General features: G+C 40.8%; 1 protein-coding gene across 1 annotated transcript in view; it reads left to right on the top strand.

Moving 5' to 3' along the window:
- Window positions 1-1151: 1151 nt before the first annotated feature.
- GNB4 (G protein subunit beta 4) overlaps window positions 1152-24831 on the top strand; it is a 70380-nt gene continuing 46700 nt past the window's right edge. Inside the window, exon 1 of the mRNA XM_086395217.1 lies at window positions 1152-1285. The gene's annotated coding sequence lies outside the window, so the exon portion shown is untranslated. The remainder of the gene's footprint in view (window positions 1286-24831) is intronic.

Raw genomic sequence — 24831 nt, 5'->3', positions numbered from 1 at the left:
TGTTTCCATTTTTGTCATGGTCTGGCTTTTCCACAAAACGGTCACATCTTCTCCACTGCTGCAGTCAGGGTTGTGCTCATCATGAAGGTACTAAAAATTTTATTTCAGGGAGCTGCTGAAGAAGAAGTCGAAGGCTGCGGAGGTGTTAAAGTTCTCTCATGATATTGTTCAAACGTTTCTTCACAGAAACTCCACAAAGAACTCCTCTGCAGTTTTCGCTACCCGGGGCTGTTTCTTTAAATTGTTTGACGTCAGAGAAGGAATGCTATAGCAACAGTCTGTCAAACTGGATTTAACTCAGAAGAAAGATGGGGGTGGGGGGGAGAGGAAAATTGCTCCCGGGCGGTACTGACTTCAGAGGAAGCAAACTGGGTAGATGCATTCATTTTATGACATTTTAAACATAAAACAGCCCTAGAAATCTGGAAAAAGTCGGTTCCATGTGATGTTTAACTCATGCAGAGATGAGAGAATTGACAGGGTTTTCTGGAAGGCCCGGTTTCATCAGCGACAGCAGTAACAATAACTTCCAAGCGTTGATCATTTATTCAGAGGCAGGCTCTGTGCAAACGTTACCTCATTAAAAAATTTCGCACCTTCATGAGGTAGGTACACTAGCCCTACTTTGCCCACGATGAAACAGTCCATGAGACGGTACACGGTCACACAACTAGCGACGATAGAGCTGGGATCCCAAGGCAATTTTGGAAGTCTCGGGGCTTCAGTTCACAGAATGTGAAACCTAAATGGGACCTTGAGGTCTCCTAAGTCAGCCCCTCTATCCAGCCCACGAGCAAGCTGAGGCCTGCGCGGTGGCAGGAAGGAAACCGGCCACACCACTTGGGCACTCCTCAGAAGTGTGCTCCGGAGTCCAGGCACCGCACCAAGAAAACGAAACTGCCCGGGGAATTAATGTTTTTCTTCTCCTTCTAGCAGGAAACGAGAGAAAAAATAGGAAGCAAAAGCTGCGCGCCGCGCCAGCAGCTTTCGCCCCCCGACCCCGGACGCGCAAGCTCCAGGATCTGCGCGCGCCCGCGGCGCGTCCCCGCAGAGTCCGCGCGCCTCGTGCCTCGTGCCTTGCGCCTCGAGCCACGTCCCCGCCCCGGCCCCGCGCGCCGCGGAGTTGGCTGCTGGGCGGCGCGGGCCTGGGTGTGGTCGGCGGATCTTCGCGGCGCTGGTCTCCGCGGTGCACTGCGCTCTGCACGCTGGCTTCGCGCGCCAGGGGCTGCTGAGCGCCCAGCCGACCACCGCACCCCCAGTCCACGCGGGCCCCAGCTCCCTCCAGGTAGGCGGCTGCTGCGCGAGCAGCGGCTCGTCGGTGCGCCCCGCGGGGGCAGGAGGCGCCGCGGATCCGCCCTGGCTGAACCCGGCCCGGGAGGCGGCGCGGGGCCGCCCGGGCGGAACCCGGCTCTGGAAGGCGGCTCGGGGTCGGCGAGGTCCCTCCTTACTCGAAGACTGGGGACTCTGGGAGGCGGACCTTGCCTGGGAGGGACGGGGCGGGTGCGCCTCGATGGCACTCCGCTGGGGTGCGGGGACCGCCGCTCGGCCGCCGCTTCGGGCACTTCCTGGGCGGCTCGGACCTCTGGCTCTGGGCAGCGAGGGGGCGGTCAGTGGTCCTTGGCCTCCAGACCCCTAGTTCCTCTCCGCGCCCGGAGGCTCCTCCGGGGTACTGGAACGCGAGCTCTTGTTTGTCCCGAGAATAGCGGTTACTCAGGGCTGCCCAGAAGGGTTATTGGGTGGTGAGCGCTGGGAGAGATAAAAGTTCTCTACCGAGTGCTAAAAATGAGTCCAGTGGTTTCATGTTAGATTTATTTTGAAAAGGATGTGATGCTCAATATTTGGTGGATATTTGGTGGAGGTGGAGTTTAAGGATTTTGAATACTTGTAAGTTCAGTACATGACAAAATGTTTTTTTCCTTTTCTCTCCGTAGTCTTTTTCTGCTTCAAAACACAAATGATTGCCTTGTAGTTTTATTGCTATTTGGTAGAGGAAGATAGATAGATAGATAGAATTTCCCAAAGTTTAAGAACAGACTTTCATTTGTTTATGGAAGCAGTGCTTTGTTATTTTGCATCTCTCTCTCTCCCTTTTTTTCCTTTTTTCCTTTTTTCCTCTCCCTTCCTTTTCTCTTAGTAAGGATGCGTCTTTCTCCCTCCACAAGCAAAATAGCTCTGTCTGTGGATTAGCACCCTACTGGAAAGTTTTCTAAGACATTCGGGATTGCATTGTTGATGCATTCTAATCATCTTAGTATTGCAAACTAAGATTGTGACCTTTAAAGCGCATCTTCTAGAACAGAAATAGACCACACACCGATTATTTAAGATGAAAGAGAAGTCATTACTAGTTGTCAAGGAAAACGACGGTCTATAGGATAAAACTGTATGCTTTGAGTCTCATTGCCATTGCACATATTAAGACTCTTATGTATGGGGTTTTGGGGTTGTTATTACTGACTCTAGGCTCTGAAAGTTTATTGTATTTTTCAGTATTTAGTTAAAGGTCATTTAAGACTTTCCATGTTACATTTTGGTTTGTAGATTAATTTGAAAGTAAAATAAAAACTTAAAATACTGTTTTATTCAGTGTCCTTAATTCTCTTGTGTGTATATGAATTTATAAAATTATAAGATTGGGTAATATTGCTTGTAATAGATTTATGTTCATTTCTTTGTGAGCTGTAGGTATTCCTTAGTTTATTCTGAGTTGTTAGCAGTTAACTTGCAGAATAGTTTCTATTATTACTTTCTCCAGCTTTATTGATATAATTGATACAGTTAACATAACATTGTGTAAGTTTAAGGTGTACAAAGTGATCATTTGATATATAAATTGCAAAATGATTATGGAAGTTAAGGTTAGTTAATACATCCATCACCTCCTATAATTAGCTCTGTGTGTGTGTGTATGTAGGATATTTAAGATCTGTTCTATAGCAACTTTCAAGTATGCAATGAAAGTGAAGTGAAAGTGTTAGTTGCCCAGTTGTGTCTGACTGACTGCCTCCCCATGGACTGTAGCCCACCAGGCACCTCTGTCCATGGGATTTTCCAGGCAGGAATGCTGGAGTGGGTTGTCATTTCCTTCTCCAGAGGATTTTCCTGATCCAGGGATTGAACCTGGGTCACTCCCCCATTGCAGGCAGATTCTTTACCATCTGAACCACACTGTAGTCACCATGTTGTACATTAAATCCCCAGAAGGTATTCACCTTATAACTAGAGGTTTTTAACATTTGATCAACATCTCCCTAGAATGGTTTCTTTTAAATCATTGGCACTTTAGTATGTCAGCATATATTTTTACACTTTTAAAAATAGATTCTGGGACATTCTGAAAATTGAGAATTGGAATTACGTGGACATTTTTTTTTCTCTTACCAAATACCACCTGCGTATGTGCATGATCAGTTGTGTCCAACTCTTTGTGACCCCATGGACTAAGTAGCCCACCAGGCTCCTTGTCCTTGGAATTTTCCTGGCAAGAATACTGGAGTGGATTGCCATGACCTCCTCCAGGGGATCTTCCTGACCCAGGAATTGAACCCAGGTCTCCTATGTTTCCTGCACTGCAGGCGAATTCTTTACTGCTGAGCTACCCAGAAAGCCCCAAATACTGCCTGAGATGGTGTGATTGCACGGATTCCTTTCAGGCATGTTATTGTAGAACTTTACCTTGTTAATCTGTGTTGATTATAGGAACTACTTATTAAACATATGTTCTGGGCCAGGTACAAGAGACAGAAATTTGATCCCTGGTTCAGGAAGATCCCCTGGAGAAGGAAATGGCAACCCACTCCATTATTCTTGCCTGGAAAATTCCATGGGCAGAGGAGCCTGGTGTGCTACAGTCCATAGAGTCACACACAGTCGAACACACCTGAGTGTGCACACTCATCTGGGCCAGGGGCAATGCTGTACATTATTCTATTTATGTCCTATATTAACATGATAGGTAAGAAAACTGTGGCTCTGAGATGTTAAGTAATAACTTGCCAGTGGTTATGTAGCTATTAGGTAATTCATTTGGGATTTAAGGCCAGACCTCTCTGTGAAGTTTATGTTCTTCCCTCTGTGCCACGCTGACAGCATCATGAGGAATAACCCTGTTACTCATTAGCATATTAGTAAATTTTCCAAGAGGTTCCCAGAGATGTGAGTTTGTTTTTCTAGCACAGTCATTATTATCTGTCAGTGCTATTATACAGATCCTTGTTTTAGTCATTCTCTTCTCACCTCTTTTCCTCTTAAATGTCTAGCTCAAGTTTGAAACTTCCCACTTGCCAGGGCAGAATTTCTCCTACTGCCATTAATAGATTGTAATTGTTTAGTTGCTAAGTTGTATCCAACTCTTTTGTGAGACTCCTCTGTCCATGGGATTTCCCAGGCAAAAATACTGGAGTGGGTTGCCCTTTCTTTCTCTAGGGGATCTTCCTGACCCAGGGATTGAGCCCATATCTCCTGCATTGTCACGTGGATTTGTTATTACTGAGCCACCAGGGAAGCCCCACATTAGTAGGTAGTGTTAGCTTAATTATCCTTCTAAATAATAACCCTATTTTTATATGAGTTCTCTAGAGCCATAGATATTAGTAATTTGGAAGGTTACAAACAGGATGGCAGTCTATTTTGGAATATGGGAATTCTTCAATGTCCCTCAAATTAAGCAGAAGGAATTTTGATGGATATTTCCTTCTGTAGTTATCCTATCCCTTCTACATCTTCAATTTCAGTTTCTGTGGAATCATTTAGAAAATAATGCAAACATTCTGTTATGTCTTCCATCTTAAAATTCTTTCTTGATCCAGTATTCTGTCCCATTTCTCTGTTCCACATGAAGAAAACATAATAATTTTGATATAGCAAAAGTAAATAGAGAAGAGATAACCAGAAACTAATTAGTTATCTGCGAGGAATGGGTAGGAACAGAGTAAAAGGGATGGTGGAGGGAGTGGCTATGCTCTATTAAACCTTTTTGTGTAGTTATGAGTTTTGGAAACTTTTTAATATTTTATATATTTTTTAAAATGAAATTAACAAGGTTGGGAGGGAAAAAACTTCTAAAACTGAATACAGACAGCAGCAAATTAACTGACTGTACTTTAATAACAAATTCTCAGAATAAAAAAAAATGAATCCAAGTAAACTTTTAACACAGAATTTGATTATATACCTTTAACCTAAGATAAAAGGACTTACAAAAATAAAAACAAGAAATCTTGAATCAGGTGTATTAGGCTGTTATGTATAGTAGTAGAGAAATAGCAATTTTACAATTGTTCTGTGTGTATTATAGGACTGAGCAAATAAGTAAATTCCTTGCTATGTTGGGAACTAGGATTTTCACTGTAGAAGAAGGGAAATAAAAATAGGAAATAGAAGAAGGCAGTGAAGACCTCGGCAATGTTGGATGGGAATTAAGAGTTATCCATATGAACTTGTGATTAAAATATCCATTCATACAGGCATGCATATAATTCCTAACTCTGTGTAATGAAAGGGCTAGAACTAATGACACCCTAGTAGCAGTGAGCGTAGCTAGTTTGCCCAAATCAATGGCAAATTCCAGGGCTCAGTTCAGTTCAGTCACTCAGTTGTGTCTGACTCTGCGACCCCATGGACTGCAGCATGCCAGGCTTCCCTGTCCATCACCAACTCCCAGAGCTTACTCAAACTCATGTCTATTGAGTCAGTGATGCCATCCAATCATCTCATCCTCTCGTCCCCTTCTCCTCCTTCCTTCAGTCTTCCCAGCGTCAGGGTCTTTTCAAATGAGTCAGTTCTTAGCATCAGGTGGCCAAAGGATAGGAGTTTCAGCTTCAGTATCAGTCCTTCCAGTGAATATTCAGGACTGATTTCCTTTAGGATGGACTGGTTGGATCTCCTTGCAGTCCAAGGGACTCTCGAGTCTTCTCCAACACCACAGTTCAAAAGCATCAATTCTTTGGCACTCAGCTTTCTTTATAGTCCAGCTCTCACATCCATACATGACTACTGGAAAAACCATAGCCTTGACTAGACGGACCTTTGTTGGCAAAGTAATGTCTTTGCTTTTTAATATGCTGTCTAGGTTAGTCATAGATTTTCTTCCAAGGAGCAATCGTCTTTTAATTTCATGGCTGCGGTCACCATCTGCAGTGATTTTGGAGCCTGCAAAAATAAAGTCTCTCACTGTTTCCATTGTTTCCCTATCTATTTGCCTTGAGTGATGGGACCGGATGTCGTGATATTAGTTTTCTGAATGCTAAGTTTTAAGCCAACTTTTTGACTCTCCTCTTGCCCTTTCATCAAGAGGCTCTTTAGTTCTTCTTCCCTTTCTTCCATAAGAGTGGTGTCATCTGCATATCTGAGGTTATTGATACTTCTCCAGGCAGTTTTGATTCCAGCTTGTGCTTCATCGCGATGGACGTGAGTCTGAGTGAACTCCAGGAGTTGGTGAGGGACAGGGAGGCCTGGCGTGCTGCGATTCATGGGGTCGCAAAGAGTCGGACACGACTGAGTGACTGATCTGATCTGATCTGATCTGTGCTTCATCCAGCCCGGCATTTTGCATGAAGCTGAAGCTCCAATACTTTGTCCACCTGAAGTAAAGAGCTACTCATTTGAAAACACCCTGATGCTGGGAAAGATTGAGGGCAGGAGGAGAAGGGGATGACAGAGGATGAGATAGTTGGATGGCATCACCGACTCAAGGGACATGGGTTTGGGTGGACTCCAGGAGTTTGTGATGGACAGGGAGGCCTGGCATGCTGCGGTTCATGGGGTCGCAAAGAGTTGGACACGACTGAGCAACTGAACTGAACTCTGCATATAAGTTAGGTAAGTAGGGTGAAAGTATAAAGCCTTGACCTACTCCTTTCCTGATTTGGAACCAGTATGTTGTTCCATGTCCAGTTCTAACTGTTGCTTCCTGACCTGCATATAGGTTTCTCAAGAGGCAGGTCAGGTGGTCTGGTATTCCCATCTCTTTCAGAATTTTCCACAGTTTATTGTGATCCACACAGTCAAAGGCTTTGGCATAGTCAATAAAGCAGAAATAGATGTTTTTCTGGAACTCTCTTGCTTTTTTGATGATCCAGCGAATGCTGGCAATTTGATCTGTGGTTCCTCTGCCTTTTCTAAATCCAGCTGAACATCTGAAAGTTCACGGTTCACGTACTGTTGAAGCCTGGCTTGGAGAATTTGAGCATTACTTTACTAGCGTGTGAGATGAGCGCAGTTGTGCGGTAGTTTGAGCATTCTTTGGCATTGCCTTTCTTTCGGATTGGAATGAAAACAGACCTTTTCCAGTCCTGTGGCCACTGCTGAGTTTTCCAAATTTCCTGGCATATTGAGTGCAGCGCTTTCACAGCATCATCTTTTAGGAATTTAAATAGCTCAACTGCAATTCCATCACCCCCACTAGCTTTGTTCATAGTGATGCTTCCTAAGGTCCACTTGACTTTGCATTCCAGGATGTCTGGTTCAAGGTGAGTGATCACACCATCGTGATTATCTGGATCGTGAAGATCTTTTTTGTATAGTTCTTCTGTGTATTCTTGCCATCTCATCTTCTGCTTCTGTTAGGTCCATACCATTTCTGTCCTTTATTGAGCCCATCTTTGCATGAAATGTTCCCTTGATATCTCTAATTTTCTTTAAGATATCTGTAGTCTTTCCCATTTTGTTGTTTTCCTCTATTTCTTTGCGCTGATGACTGAGGAAGGCCTTCTTATCTCTCCTTGCTATTCTTTGGAACTCTGCATTCAAATGGGTATGTATATCTTTCCTTTTCTCCTTTGCTTTTTGCATCATTTCTTTCTCAGCTATTTGAGAAAAGCTCCTCAGGCAACCATTTTGCCTTTCTTCTTCCTGAGGATGGTCTTGATTACTGCCTCCTGTACAGTGTCACAGACCTCCGTCCATAGTTCTTCAGGCACTCTGTCTATCAGATCTAAGCCCTTGAATCTATTTGTCACTTCCACTGTATAATCTTAAGGGATTTGATTTAGGTCATACCTGAATGGTCTAGTGGTTTTCCCTACTTTTTTCAGTTAATTCTGAATTTTGCAAAAAGGAGTTCATGATCTGAACAGTCAGCTCCCAGTCTTGTTTTTGCTGACTCTATAGAGTTTCTCCATCTTGGGCTGCAAAGAATATAATCAGTCTGATTCCAGTGTTGACCATCTGGTGATGTCCATGTGTAGAGTCTTCTCTTGTGTTGTTAGAAGAGGGTGTTGGTTATGACCAGTGCATTCTCTTGGCAGAACTCTGTTAGCCTTTGCCCTGCTTCATTCTGTACTCCAAGGCCAAATTTGCCTGTTACTCCAGGTGTTTCTTGACTTCCTGCTTTTGCATTCCAATCCCCTATAATGAAAAGGACATCTTTTTTGGGTGTTAGTTCTAGAAGGTCTTGTAGATCTTCATAGAACTGTTCAGCTTCTTCAGCATTACTGGTTGGGGCATAGACTTGAATTACCGTGATATTGAATGGTTTGCCTTGGAATCGAACAGAGATCATTCTTGTTTTTCAGATTGCATCCAAATACTGCATTCAGACTCTTTTGTTGACCATGATGGCTACTCCATTTCTTCTAAAGGATTCCTGCCCACAGTAGTAGATATAATGGTCATCTGAGTTAAATTCTCCCATTCCAGTCCATTTTAGTCCACTGATTCCTATAATGTCAGTGTTCACTCTTGCCATTTCCTGTTTGACCACCTCCAGTTTACCTTGATTCATGGACGTAACATTCCAGGTTCCTATGTAATATTGTTCTTTTCAGCATCAGACTTTACTTCCAGTTCCAGGGCTGAAGAAGGGAAAATACAAGATGAGGATGGAACACAAAGTAAGGAAGTGATTTTTTAAAAAATGAGGGCACGTCAAATCTGAGAGAATTGGGGCATCAAAATGAATAGGAACAGCAATGGATTATAACTGATTATTGAATACAATCAGAATCCCCAAGTCCATAATAAACAAATAAGAAAAAGGGAAAAACTCTTCCTGCTAGATGGACAATAAAAACTGTAGAAGGAACAGTAGTTAGAAAAGTCACTAGTTTGCAACCATTATGGTAATACTGAGTCAGGCAAATGTTACTAGTGGAGGAAGTTGGATGGAGGAAAGGATATTACTACAGTTTGCAGTGGTCTTTCTTGAGATTAATGACCAAGGGGGATACAGTAACTTCACAGTGGAGAAGTCTGTCAGGCATCACCTCAACCAAGTAATCAAAATTAATATCACCAGTAGTGGGAAAAACATGTTCTTCTTGACACACTCGAACTAGGGAATGTCATTACTTTCCTGTGGTATTTATGCAATGCATAACCAAAATCTCATCACAAGGAATCAATAGAGGGACCTTAATTGAGGATTGTTCTACTAAGTAACTGGCTCTTCCAACAGGCTAATGTTGTGAAAGACAAAGGCAGAGGAACAGTTTCAGATTAAAGGAAAGAGACCTGCGAATTAAATTCAGTGCAGAATCCTGGATTGGATCTTGAATTGGAAAATCCACTCTAAGAACATTATTGGGTTGTTGGCAAAATTTGCATATGTATTGAATATTAAATAATAGGATATCAATGTTAAATTTCCTGAATTTGTTCATTGTACTGTAGTTACAGGGCTTCTCAGGGGGCAGTAGTTGTAAGGACCCCGCCTGCCAATGCAGCAGATATAAGTAACGTGGGTTCAGTCCTTGGGTTGGGAAGATCCCCTGGAGGAGGGCATGGCAACCCACTCCAGTATTCTTGCCTGGAGAGTCCCATGGATAGAGGAGCCTGGCGGGCCATAGTCCATAGGGTCGCGAAAGTCGGCCACAACTGAAGTGCCTTAGCACAGCACAGCACTGTAGTTACATAGGAAAATGCCCTTGTTCTTGGAAGGATACACAGTGAATTATTTAGGAGTAAAGGGTCAAAATACCTTCAGTTTACTCTCAAATGAATAAGCAATAATGATTATTACATATAAAGAGAGCAATAAAGCAAAGGTGGCAAATGTTAACAGTTGGTAAATCTAGGTGAATGGAATAAGACTGTTCACTATGATAGGTGGTGGTTTAGTAGCGAAGTCAACGTCTGACTCTTTCTGATGCCATGGGCTATAATCCACTAGTCTCCTCTGTCCATAGGATTCTCCAAACAAGAATACTAGAGTGGGTTTTCATTTCCTCCTCCAGAGGATCTTCCCGATCCAGGGATTGAACCCGAGTCTCCTGCATTGCAGGTGGATTCTTTACAGAGTGAGCACCAAAATTTTTCAACTTTAAGTTTGAAATTTCAAAAACAGGCAAGTTAAAACTTCAAAAACTAATAAAGCTACATTGTGTTCAAAAATTTTTCAAAGATTCCATCTCGCCTGTGTCTACTTCTCAACTCCTCACTTCACATTTTCTTCTGAACCTACTCCAGAGACTTTATCTTTCCTATGCCCCAGAACCATTCTTCTCAATGTCATCAGGGATGGCAGTCTTGCCAAATTAGATCTCTCAACCACATTTGACAACTCCTTCCTTACGGAAACATTCTTTCCCTTGACTTCTGGGACACTAGTTCTGATCTTCATCTGGCCTATGGCTTGTAATTCTTTTCCAGCTCAGTTAATGGTATCACCGTCCACCTAGATGCTCAAGTTTAAAACTCCTAAGAGTAATCCTGATTCACTCATCCTATATTTATTGGCAAGTATTATGGGCTCTATCCTAAAGAAAATCAACCCCGAACACTCATTGGAAGGACTGATGTGGAAGCTCCAATACACTGGCCACCTGATGCAAAGAGCTGACTCATTAGAAAAGACCCTGATGCTGGAAAAGATTGAAGGCAGGAGGAGAAGGGGACGACAGAGGATGAGATGGTTGGGTGGCATCACTGACTCAATGGACATGAGTTTGAGCAAACTCTGGGAGCTGGTGAGGGACAGGAAAGCCTGGCGTGCTGCAGTTCATGGGGTTGCAGAGTCAGACATAACTTAGTGACTGAACAGTGGGCTCTAACTTAAAATTTATTCCAAATTTGCCTTATTTTTTAATCACTTCCACTACCACTATCCTTGTGTCAAACACCATCTTTCCTGGCCCAGACAACTGTAGTAGCACCTAACTGGTCCTTCAGCTTCCAGTCTGTGTGTCTCCTGGAAACCAGCATGAACTTTAAAAGGTAGGAGTCAAATTAGATTCTGTCTCCCAGTTATCAAAACCCATTAGTGTTAGATAAAATATGAAGTTTTTATTATGGTCTAGAGGCCCATGTATCACAGAGTTGGCTCCTGCCCACCTCTGTATAGCTTCTGCTTGGTTCACTCCCCTCCAGTCTTCACCCCTGTCTCCTGTTGATTCAGCTTGCCAGGTTAGTTTCTGCCTCAGGGCCTTTGCATTTTACTGTTTCTTGTGCTTGGAGTGCTCTTCCCCTTTTAAGGCATGGCTCATTCACTCATTTCATTCAGGTCTTTAACTTAGATTAAATTATTTAAAAATACCCTTCCTGGTCATCCTGTAGCTTCTTTTTTTCCCCCTGCACAGTGCTTTACTTGAAATTGTTATTTATTCACATGCTTTATTATCCTCTCCTAGACATAGGTAGAATAAAGCTCCATGACCATGGGAAACTTCATTTTGTTTATGGCTGAATCCCTGGAGACTGGAATGTGCCCTGCATGTGGTTGGAACTCAGATATTTGTTGAATGAATGAATAAATGCATTAATATTGCCAACTGTCTGGTTGTATTTTATTTAACGCTTTTGCAATTGAAGACTGTCTCAGAGAACATCAGTGCTGTTTAAAGTTTTTTGGTGGCACCGCTCAAGATTCTCTGGAAGCAAATAAGTTATCAACTTTGTATTTCACGACTTCATCTTTCTTTTGTCTGCCCTCTGGTGGAGGGAATATGCATAAGCGAGAGATGAGTAGAACAGGTAGGAAGAAGTAAAAATGGACCAACCTTGATTACAAGCTAGACAATTAATTTTTAAACTACAAAGATTTGAAAATTTTTATTTTAAGTAAGCCTCAAACTTAACCATAATAAGATTGGAAAGAATGAAAAGAAAATAGGCAGTAGTTAAAGAAATAATCTGGTTTAGGATGAAAAAGGAAACTAGCTCCAAAATGGTTTGATTACTTAAAACAATTTCTGCTTAAATATACTTCCTCTCTTAAAATATTTTTAACATTTGTCCATCTTTAGTTCAAAGACATCTTTTTTTCAACTGTGCTAATATTTTCAGCTCACCTTTGTAAACTTTTCAATTGTCAGTAAACACGTGCTAGAGGAAAAGCCAGTATTCAAATCCGAACAGCGGGATACTAGAGGCAGCACTTTAACTCCTGTGCTTCGCGGCAGCCATCCTACAAGTGTCCTGTGGATGGTGCAGGTACCAAAGACTTTCCTTTGGTGTAGTAGTTATGAACAAAAAAATGCTTGGTAAGTTCACAGCTTGTATTCCTCAGTACTGTTTTCCTGGTTTGTGTTATGGGGAGGCTCCTCTAGAATTGCTGAGAATTTTATCTTACTTAATTTGTTTTGAAGTAGAAGTCACATTAAAAGAGTTCAACACTTGAGTACTGTTGACTTCCTAAAATAATACGAAGTTTCTCTTAATGTCCATAGTTAATATTTAAGGCAATATACAGCTTGAAATTTTTTCCCAGTTTTGCCTTTGTCTGGCCAATTGATTTATATGTATAATTTTGGGTTATATGAACAGTTGGATAATAACTGTCTTTAAACATTCTTTCTTTTTCTTTTTTTTAATCATTGTTGCTGCACAGCCTTTTCTCTAGTTTGCAGTGATTGGGGGCTACTCTCCAGCTGTGGTGTGCAGGCTTCTCATTGCGGTGGCTTCTCTTGTGGAGCGTGGGCTCCAGGGCGAAAGGGCATCAGTAGTTGCAGGTCCTGGGCTGTGGAACAGAACAGAGGCTCAGTAGTGATGCATGGGCTTGGTTGCTTCTCAGCATATGGGATTTTCCTGGACCAGGAATGGAACCTGTGTCTCCTGCATTGGCAGGTGGGTTCTTTACCACTGAGCCACGAGGAAAGCCCTAAACATTGATTCTTAGTCTTCAAAAATGCCATGTTTTTAGAAGTTTTACTCTTTATTCTTCATCTAACTTGTAATACATTTTTAGCTATAGAGAAATAGAATCTGTACCATAAAGTGCATACACTACTTTGGGAGGGACAAAGATGAGGACAGTGGTCCCCATGCCCAAAGAACCAATAACCTCTGGGCTCTTCGATAGGAATTTTTGGTGTTTTTTGTTATGATGACTTTTACCAATGGCTTGACTCAGTTTTTTTCCCCTTCAGTTTTTATGAGTTCCCCACCTAAACACCTTTACCCAGGAAATGTTTAAAATACAAAAATTGGGTATTAATTCCTTGGTTTCTGAAATTAAAAACCCAGTAATGCAACTAAAGCTGAATGAGGCTTTATTTGTCCAACTGGCATGTGACATAGATTATACATTGTATTTAGGATAATTAACATGGCTTATGGTGACCAGTTTTTATAAGAAAATGATTTTGAAACATTTTTTACTTTCTGGGCTTCTTTAAATTAAATTATGTATTTAAATGGAAAAATGGTAGACAGCTGATTACTTAAGGAAGTTGAAATTTGTCAACAGGGGATCTTCATTATGTGCACTGCTTACTAAAATGGGCCTCTAGGGAAGCTGTTAGGAGGGAAAAAACTTTTTTCTTTTTTTTTAAATTTGTTTATTTTTTAATTGAAGGATAATTGCTTTACAGATGGGAATAAACTTTTTGAAAAATATAGTCTCCTTGTCATTTGGTGTAAAAAAGAAAAAGCAGTCGATATTTTAAAAGTTTTAAACTTAGATATTAGTTTTCATGGTTATGTGTTAACCTTTATCTATGGAATTAAACTTCATCAACAAAGGATTTCATTATGTTTATTAATAATTAATGTGCCACAAGGGAAGATGTGATGTGGGGGAGGGAATAACTTTAAAAACACACACGCAAAGACTCCATGCCTTAAGATACAAGAAAGGAGAGAAATGTTTGTATGTAAATTCCCCCCATGGTATAACTAATCTTTTCAAGAGGGAGCATCTTTATATATTTCCGGGGATGATAGGCAGATTATGATGAGATGGTGAAGCATTAGGAACAATGTGTGTTTCCTTAATGCTGCTGAAGAGCAGTATTGGTATGTGTGATGGTGGGTGTGGCAGGATGAAAACGTCCATAGGACAGCAGAGAAGTAAAGTAAAACTGAGTGTGGGTACGATGTAAATGTAACTAAGAGCAGGATATAGCGTTCAAGGCACTTGGTGGTGATAAACCCTCTATTAACTGATGGATTTTGAAGACATTTTGTTGTTTAGTCACCAAGTCATGTTGGACTCTGTTACAACCCCATAGACTGTAGCCCTCCAGGCTCCTCTGCCCATGGGATTTTCCGAGGCAAGAATACTGAAGTGGGTTGCCATGTCCTCCAAGGGATCTTCCCGACCCAGGGATCGAACCTGTGTCTCCTGTCTTAGCAGGCAGATTCTTTACCACTGAGCCAAGAAAAGCCTTTGAGGATGTTACTTGGGATGGGGAACTGGGAATGGAGTGGAGTTCCAAATAAGCTAGTGTAGGTTATTAATTAGCTGTTGGTCTAAACCTAGGACAGCAATCATATGACATTTTGGTGAAGTATGATCCTGAAGTAGCATTGGTAACCAATATCATGTAAGTATACTTGCCGTTTTTTTTTTTTTTTTTCACCATGCTGTGTGGTTTGTAGGATCTGATTCTCTGACCAGGGATCAAACATGTGCCCCCTGCAGTGGAAGCGTGTGAAGTCTTAACCAATGGACTGCCAGGGAAGTCCCACACTTGCTTCTTAATTAGTAAAACTTCAATGTTTTATCTTATGGGTAGGCATAATAGTTTTGCATGCGTCCATGCTCATTCACTTCAGTCATGTCCAACTCTTTGCAGCCCAATGGACTGTAGCCCACCAGGCTCCTCTTCCATGGGATTCTCCAGGCAAGAATACTGGAGTGGGTTGCCATGCCCTCCTCCAGGGGATCTTCCCAACCCAGGGATCCGAACCAGCATCTCCTGCAGCTCCTGCAGTGCAGGCAGATTCTTTACCGCTGAGCCACTGGGGAATGGAATCTGCACTGGGAGAAAGATATGGAGTCCCGTACTCGTATTTCTACCTCTTATTGGAAACTTTTAAGATATTTTATAACTCTGAACATATGAAATTGTAGCTACCTATCTATGAATATTTTAATTAAACCAGTCACATTTTGTGCTCTCCAGGCAACTCAGCAAATGAGCTAGATCATGATTGACGTGTGTTAGGCACTCGTAAAAATTTGTTGGATGAGATTCTGATCAGTTGTTGTATGTTCATCCCTTAGTGGTAAGGTTAATTAAAATTTCTTTTATATATAACCAAGAGTAATATGTAACCAAATCTGGCAAATTGAAGGTCTTGTTTCTGGTAAAACAAAAGCAAATTATGTGACTTAAAGGGTTGTAAGACTTTGTGATTTAGTGATACAGAGATGAACAATGCATGGTCTTATTCAGAAAACCCCAGAGGTGATGTGAAGTTATATGAGAAAAGACTGGCTGACAAGGTTATGATCTGTAATTTACATAATCATGATTGATTTTCCTAGTGTTTGGTTTACAAAGCCTTAAAAACACTAAAACTAGAGGAGTCTCAATTTAGAGAAAATAGTTTGAGGACTAAATAAGAGGAGATACCCTACTAGTTTACATCACTGACAGTGAATTTACAGAACTAGTTACTTTAAGAGGTTGTTGTTGTTTGTTATTTAGTCACTAAGTTGTGTCTGACTCTTTGCAACCCCACAGACTGTTGACCACCAGGCTCCTCTGTCCATGGGATTTCCCGGGCAAGAATACTGGAGTCAGTGCCATTTTTTTCTCCAGGGATCTTCCTGATCCAGGGATTGAACCCTGCACTAACAGATGGATTCTTTACATCTGAGCCACCAGGGAAGTCCAGTACAGCTAAAAATACAAGCATACTGAAAATGGTTTCAGAATGTATTGCATTGAGTTTAAGGGAAATCCTTAGTGTGTTGAGTCCAGTCACATTCTCATGAAACATTTGGTTTTGGTGATATAACACTCTAATTATGTGCCTTGTGGCACTTAACATCCTAATATAGTTATTCTTAACTTTGTTGTGAGAAGATGAATTTTTCTGATTGGGGTTACTATGTCTGGTCCAGAGTAGATGTTTAATAATATGTTTGTTGAGTGGAAGAATAAATCACATAATGGTTTGAATTGACAATAGTTGGAATAGTCTCATTTATTATGTACTTAGGACTATAGATGAGAATATAAAAAGCAGGAAGAAAATTCTTTTTTTGAAAGTCGTCTCAAAAAGTTAACTGGAAAAAACTTCCATTGTGTCTTTATATATATATGTGAAATTTAAAAAGGATACCCTGAAAGAATGGAAACATCCACTCTATATTTATTAATATAACATGTACTGTGCATCAGGTTTTCATGTAATACCTGATATTACAGTAATTTTGATTTTTGTTAGCTTTGCCTAAAGACTTCTTCCCCTTCTTTTCTATTTCCTTGATTAAGGTTAATTTTTTAATTAAAATTTTAATTTTAAAATTAAGGAACTTAGAGTTAAATCCTCAGCTTTAATAAACGACAAATAGGCTAAGACATTGCATATGTCACACATTTAATTTATAACACGGATGTAAAAAATATGTAGAAATGAAACAGAAAAATCCATTTGCTTATAATTCCATGAATTTCTGTTCCTTTTAAACATTTTGATGCATAACATTTTATGGGGTCTTGGAATTTACCATCTCAGTTTAGGTTTCTGCAATGATGATGTAGCCAATTCGATGATAGAGCTGCAAATTGTGATCCAAAGTGTTCAGCCCAAGTCAATCTGTTTGTGACACTTGGATAAGGAACTTGGTTTCTTGCTCCAGGCAGGAATACTGGAGTGGATAGCTATTCCCTTCTCCAGGGGATTTTCCTCACCCAGGGATTGAACCCTAGTCTCCCGCACTGTGGGCAGATTCTTTACCGTCTAAACCACCAGAGAAGCCCCATTAAAAAGAGGTAATGGCTGCCCCTTAAAAAAGAGAAAATCAAGATTTTGCCAGATGGATAGTTTCCCTTGCGGAAAAGGAAATAACACCTGAAATAGATCAAGGAATTGTTAATGATTTCTTTGTAAAAAATATTTTAAGTTGAGAGTGTTGAAATAGGAAATATATAGAGAAACTTCTCTTTGTTTCCCTTCTATTGCCTCTTCTCATTCTCAAGTTGCCCTTCAGAAAAACAAAAAACATTTTCATGTTTCAAATATGGAAAATAGTTTTGCTCTATCTTAAAACCAATTAGAAGGGGAATGATTTCTTTAGTTATGTATTCCACCTATTATCTTTATTTTTTAAAAAGTTTTTAGATGTTTTGCTTAACCAGCTGCTGCTGCTAAGTCACTTCAGTTGTGTCCGACTCTGTGTGATCCCGTAGACGGCAGCCCACCAGGCTCCGCCGTCCCTGGGATTCTCCAGGCAAGAACATTGGAGTGGGTTGCCATTTCCTTCTCCAACGCATGAAGTGAAAAGTGAAAGTGAGGTCGCTCAGTCCTGTCCGACTCTTAGCGACCCCATGGACTGCAGCCTACCAGGCTCCTCCGTCCATGGGATTTTCCAGGCAAGAGTACTGGAGTGGGGTGCCATTGCCTTCTCCGCTTAACCAGCAAGATAATATAAATTGCACATAGTGTTTTTAGGAACTTCTTCAGGCATGAACGCACATCCTTGAGCTTTCCTCCAGTCCAGTGGTTTTAGACAAGAGTTTAGACCTGTGGTTCTCAGATTCCAAGAGGCATCAGAATCACCGAAAGTGCTTGTTAAACACTGGTTGCTGGGCTCCACCCTCAGAGTTTCTGGTTCTTCAGGCCTGGCAAAGGGCCCACACGTTTGCATTTCTCGCAAGTTCCTCAGTGATGCTGATGCTGCTGGTCCTCACCTTTTGAGAACCAGTAATTAGGCTCTTGGGTTAAATCAGTGGCTGTCAACCACGTTTCTTTCCTTACACACCTCATGGATAAGACATTAATTAAAATCTGAAACGCCCCAATCTAGTAGTGACAGTATTGGGGTGGGATGGGCAAGGTACTGTTGGAGAGTCAGGTATTGGGATCTTCAGGAGGTGGGTGTCGTTAGAGGTAGCCCTTTGAAGGACTGAATGTTTTCTCTCCTGTCCTCTCCCTCTTTGAATCTTTCCCTCCTCCATGCCTATTAAGAGAGTCCTGGTCTGTAAGTAAGAGGGCAGACCGGGTAGGAGTAGTATAGGTCCTCTCCCAGCAAACTTCCAGCCTCTGGAGTCAGTGACGAAGCAGTGGTGCTTTTCAAGGCGTCGAGGAGACACAGAAGAGGTGACATTGCAGGGGAATTGAGATGCTGAGGCCTTGAACAGAATTCTTTCTGGTGATAATTTTATTTTCCTTTTTGAAAAAAGTATTGTTATATTTGTTGACCCATCAGCAGATGTGAATATGAACCTGAGTAATGTTTACGATTATAGAAATGAAGTGAAGTGAATTTTCTCAGTCATGTCCGACTTTTTGAGATCCCATGGACTGTAGCCAACCAGGCTCCTCTGTCCATGGAATTTTCCAGGCAAGAATACTGGAGTGGGTTGCCATTTCCTTCTCCAGGGGATCCTCCCAACCCAGGGATTGAACCCAGGTCTCCCGCATGGCAGGCAGATGCTTTACTGATCCACCACGGAAGCCTTCCGATTATAGCTTCTTAATATATTTCCCTCTAGGCCAAATTAGCTCTGACTTAAAGTTCTAAGGATGTTTGTTTATGTGTGTTATTTAATCCCTAAAACAATCACTTGGAGGTAGATACTAGCGTCTCCACTGTACAGATGAGGAAATTGAGATTCAGAAGTTAGAACAGTTTCTGGGATCACACAGTAAGTGTAGTCATACTCCAACATTTAGGACATTGTGTGAACTGGGGTGAGGTTCATAACCTCCAAAACATGTAGTTTCCTCATCTGTAAAATAAAGATGATATTAGCACTTACCTTCTGAGGTTCAATTGAGGTTGTTAAACGAGTTACTGTGAAGAGTTGTGAACAGTGCATGAAACATAGTAAGTGCTCAGTAATGTCATCTCTTGGTTGGCTAAATACTAAGGATCTTTTAAGTTCAGGGGTTATCCAGGTAATCTTCCTCCTATGTATTATTATAGGTCAAAAATCTCTTAATCAGCTCACATGGTCTGTGTGCCACGAGATTTGAGAATCATGAATCTAAATGGGTAGCTTGGCTTTTACAATGAGAAGGTGAAGGCTGAGAATCAGAATTTGGCTGCTTACACTCAAGAAGTTGATTTATGTTACTAGCCACGTGTCTCTCCCTCTCTCTGTCTCTTTCTCTGTCTGTCTGTCTCTCTCGTAGCCAACAATTTTGTAAGAAATTATTTGTTACACTGTAGTGGATTTGCTGTAACTTATAATGAGACAATATGCCAGTAAATTTGGAAAACTCAGCAGTGGCCACAGGACTGGAAAAGGTCAATTTTCACTCCAATCCCAAGGAAAGGCAATGCCAAAGAATGCTCAGACTACCGCACAATTGCAGTCATCTCACATGCTAGCAAAGTAATGCTCAAAATTCTCCAAGCCAGGCTTAAACAGTACATGAACTGTGAACTTTCAGATGTTCAGGCTGGATTTAGAAAAGGCAGAGGAACCAGAGATCAAATTGCCTGTTGGATCATTGAAAAAGCAAGAGAGTTCCGGAAAAACATCTACTATTTGACTATGCCAAAGCCTTTGACTGTGTGGATTACAACAGACTGGAAAATTTTTCAAGAGATGGGAATACCAGACCGCTTGACCTGCCTCATGAGAAATCTGTATGCAGGTCAGGAAGCAACAATTAGAACTGGACATGGAACAACAGACTGGTTCCAAATAGGGAAGGGAGTACGTCAAGGGTGCATATTGTCACCCTGCTTATTTAACTTATATGCAGAGTACATCATGAGAAATGCTGGGCTGGATGAAGCACAAACTGAAATCAAGATTGCCAGGAGAAATATCAATAACCTCAGATATGCAGATGACACCACCCTTATGGCAGAAAGTGAAGAAGAACTAAAGAGCCTCTTGATGAAAGTGAAAGAGCAGAGTGAAAAAGTTGGCTTAAAGCTCAACATTCAGAAAACTAATATCATGGCATCAGGTCCTATCATGGCAGATAGATGGGGAAACAATGGAAACAGTGTCAGACTTTATTATATTTTTGGGTTCCAAAATCACTGCAGATGGTGATTGCAGCCATGAAATTAAAAGATGCTTACTCCTTGGAAGGAAAGTTATGACCAACCTAGATAGCATATTCAAAAGCAGAGACATTACTTTGCCAACAAAGGTCCGTCTAGTCAAGGCTGTGGTTTTTCCAGTGGTCATACATGGGTGTGAAATTTGGACTGTGAAGAAAGCTGAACACCGAAGAATTGATGCTTCTGAACTGTGGTGTTGGAGAAGACTCTTGAGAGTCCCTTGGACTGCAAGGAGATCCAACCAGTCATTCTAAAGGAGATCAGTCCTGGGTGTTCTTTGGAAAGACTGATGATGAAGCTGAAGCTCCAATACTTTGGCCACCTCAGGCGAAGAGTTGACTCATTGAAAAAGACTGATGCTGGGAGGGATTGGGAGCAGGAGGAGAAGGGGACGACAGAGGATGAGATGGCTGGATGGCATCACCGACTCAATGGACATGAATTTGGGTGAACTCTGGGAGTTGTTGATGGACAGGGAAGCCTGGCGTGCTGCGGTTCATGGGGTCGCAAAGAGTTGGACACGCCTGAGCGACTGAACTGAACTGAAAATCACTGCAGATAGTGACTGCAGCCATGAGATTAAAAGACCCTTGCTCCTTGGAAGAAAAGTTATGACCAACCTAGACAGCACATTAAAAATTAGAGACATTACTTTGCCAACAAAGGTCATTCTAGTCAAAGTTATGGTTTTTCCAGTAGTCACGTATGGATGTGAGAGTTGGAGTATAAAGAAAGCTGAGTGCTAGAGAATTGATACTTTTGAACTGTGGTGTTGGAGAAGACTCTTGAGAGTCCCTTGGACAGCAAGGAGATGATCCAACCAGTCCATCCTAAAGGAAATCAGTCCTGAATATTCATTGGAAGGACTGATGCTGAAGCTGAAACTCTAATACTTTGGCCATCTCATGTGAAGAACTGACTCATTGGAAAAGACTCTGATGCTCAGAAAGATTGAGGGTGGAAGGAGAAGGGGATGACAGAGGATGAGATGATTGGATGGCATCACTGACTCAATGGATGTGAGTTTGAGTAAACTCCAGGAGTTGGTGATGGCCGGGGAGGCCTGGCATGCTGCAGTCCATGGGGTCACAAAGAGCAACTGAACTTAACTGAATTGAATTGAACTGATAATGAGACTGTGATTAATCACTGCATAATACATTGTACTTACTGGAAAAGTGTTCCTTTCTTGGGAATGCCTCACACATCTTTTAGATAAACTGTTATTTGCTTTTAAAAGAGTCTCTTACTCACAATTTGGAGATCCAAAATGCTTTGAAACTGCAGGGTTTTGTTTTTTTCATGTATCATTAGTGGCAAAACCTTATGTGATTTGAACTCCGTTGATGGCACAGACTGACTTGAACTAACATGAAACTGTTGCTAGTCCATCTTTTCTCCACTTGATTGTGAAGATACTTATATTTTGCTGCAGAAATACTCCTTCTGGATTATGTGGGTGCTGCCACAAAGTCCAGTTGGGGTGTTAGGAAATATGTGTTGAATATACCTTTTAAAATCTGAAAACCTTAAAAAAAAAGTCTTTTTAAAATCTATAAACTTGGCTGCGATCCAAAAGTCTACAAGCAATAAATGCTGGAGAGGGAGAAAAGGGAACTCTCTTACACTGTTGGTGGGAATGCAAACTAGTACAGCCACTATGGAGAACAGTGAAGATTCCTTAAAAAACTAGAAATAGAACTGCCATATGACCCAGCAATCCCACTGCTGGACATACACACCAAAGAAACCGAATTGAAAGAGACACGTGTACCCCAATGTTCATCGAAGCACTGTTTATAATAGCCAGGACATGGAAGCAACCTAGATGTCCATCAGCAGATGAATGGATAAGAAAGCTGTGGTACATATACACAATGGAGTATTACTCAGCCATTAAAAAGAATACATTTGAATCAGTTCTAATGAGGTGGGTGAAACTGGAGCCTATTATACAGAGTGAAGTAAGCCAGAAAGAAAAACACCAATACAGTATACTAACACATATGTATGGAATTTAGAAAGATGGTAACAATAACCCTGTATGTGAGACAGCAAAAGAGACACAGATGTACAGAACAGTCTTTTGGACTCTGTGGGAGAGGGAAAGAGTGGGATGATTTGGGAGAATGGCATTGAAACATGTATAATATCATATAAGAAATGAATCGCCAGTCCAGGTTCAATACAGGATCCTTGGGGCTGGTGCACTGGGATGACCCAGAGGGATGGTATGGGGAGGGAGGTGGGAGAGGGGTTCAGGATGGGGAACACGTGTACACCCGTGGCGGATTCATGTTGATATATGGCAAAACCAATACAATATTGTAAAGTAATTAGCCTCCAATTAAAATAAATAAATTTAAATTAAAAATAAAATAAATAATAATAAATTAGAAAAAATAAAAAAATCTATAAAATCCCAGATTCTGAATTGGCCTTTAGGGCTCAGGATAATGGATTATGGACCTAGGTGAATGTACACTTAAACAGCTGTTTTCCCTCTTAGACTGTTGACTCCTGGAGAGTTAGGCCTGTATCTACTTCATGTGTAGTATGGGTTCTTGGCATATAATAGGCATTCAGTAAATGTCTGGTGAGATGATGAACTATGCCAGAAATAGCAGTTAGGTGAAGGAAAACAGACTTGAGAGCAGCATTTTATTTTGTCCTGGAGGACAGACGAAACAGACTGCCTTCAGTTTATAAGAGGCTGAATTGTGTTACTTTGTGGGCGCTTAAAAATGTTCAGTGTAATGAGAAACTTGGTAGCAAAATAAAAACTCAGTGCTTGTATTGTGTCAAGCATCTCTTCTGTTTTCTTCTGTGATCCACTTGTCTCATACAACTCTAGGTTTTTGACTCATGAGGAAAGCCACATGGAGTATTTGTAATTGGAAGACTACTTGGGGTGGGTAAGCAAATATGTTTTTAAATTCCTTGGTAAGAATGATTATAAAAACTTCTGATTTTTATATGATTATATGAATGATTATAAAAACAAGTACCTTAACTAATTCATTATGAGCTTATGGGTTTTTTTTTTTTAAATAAAGTATAGCAGTTATGAATCAGGATTACAAAGAAAAGCAGAACATTACAGAATTTAATTATAAAAATAGCAAACTTCAACTCTTCTGATAAAATCTAGTAAGTAAAAGTTTATACTTAAATTTTTAAAGTACAATTTAAAATATTCTTTCATGCCTTACATGAGCTTTCAAGATCCATATGAAAATTATTAGTAGCTAAGAAATACTTATATGTCTGTCTCATATGGGTTAAAATAGTTGTTTGCTAACACAGCAGAATAATTGTACAGTCTACATAATGCCTTTCTTTAGTAAAAATTCTGTGGACATTTTAAGAAATGGAGAGAGGAGAATGTTTGAATTATGCAACTATGTTTTTTTTCCATTTAATTTAATAAATTAGCTTGGGTACAATAACCCATTGGTATTTTTTGATATTTGTTACTGGTACAGCTGAACTTTTAAAAAGATAACTGATAGGCTGCCTTCTGCTCAACTAACAGTGCTTTCACTATGTGATCAAGTTATTTGAAATGTGTTAAATGAAGCAAATATTCATGTTGAAAAAGAGCTTAGTCAAGAAGTTATAGTAATTGAAAGAGCACTATGCTTATATCAAACTAATTTCTGTTAAATTACTAGTTTCAAATTGCTTTAGTAACTTCAGTACCATTTCAGAGACTGTGATAAACAACTCCAATTGGATCTTGACTAAAAATCAGCATTGGTGAAATTCCTTGACCATAACCTTCTGATGATTTTTATGTGTTTTGGTAAAGGAAGGTAGAGATGGCTCCTGTATATCTCATACATTTCTGTAACTCCCCTTCCTCCCAAGAGGGAAATTTCTTAACAGTTGATCAAAGATAGATCTGGAAAAACATAAATATTTAAGAAATGAATTGGGGGTTGGGGGCAGGAGAGAAGAGTCTGCAGTGATGCAGAGAAGGAATAGTCAGTGAAGTACTAGGAAGATTTAGGAAATGAAGAGTCTGGAAAGCTATTGCAGCAAAGCTTGAATAAGAAGGGAGTGTCGTTAGATTCAGCGGAGAGACCTAGTGAAATGCCCTTGCATGGAGTCAAAGGAGAGTTGTTAAGACTGGCTTCCAGAGTCACACAGGCTTGGATTCATGTCCTGACTTTGCTTCTAATCTTAGGCAAATCGTTTAACCTAATCTCAGCTTCTTTTTGTCTTTATTTTTATTTCATTCCATTACTTTTATTATTTCCCAGTGGACTTAAGGTGTGTTAAAAAGTATAACTGAGTCATACTGAAACATTTAAGATTGTTTTCCTTTTGAGCAAAAATCAATTTGGATTGGGTACTGCCAAACCAGAAGTGGTTAGGAGTGCCCCACCACCCACCTATGGAGGCAGGGTTAAGACTTGTATAGAGAAGAGGAGGAAGGGGAGCAAGGGTATTATTTGATTGGCTGTAGCTTA

This window comes from Bos grunniens, chromosome 1, assembly GCF_055505025.1.
Source record: "Bos grunniens cultivar Pamir isolate PY7600 chromosome 1, Bosgru_T2T1.0, whole genome shotgun sequence".
NCBI classification, from domain to species: Eukaryota; Metazoa; Chordata; class Mammalia; order Artiodactyla; family Bovidae; genus Bos; species Bos grunniens.
The sequence above is the reverse complement of the archived record's forward strand: the minus strand, read 5'-3'. Positions and strand labels throughout refer to the sequence as shown.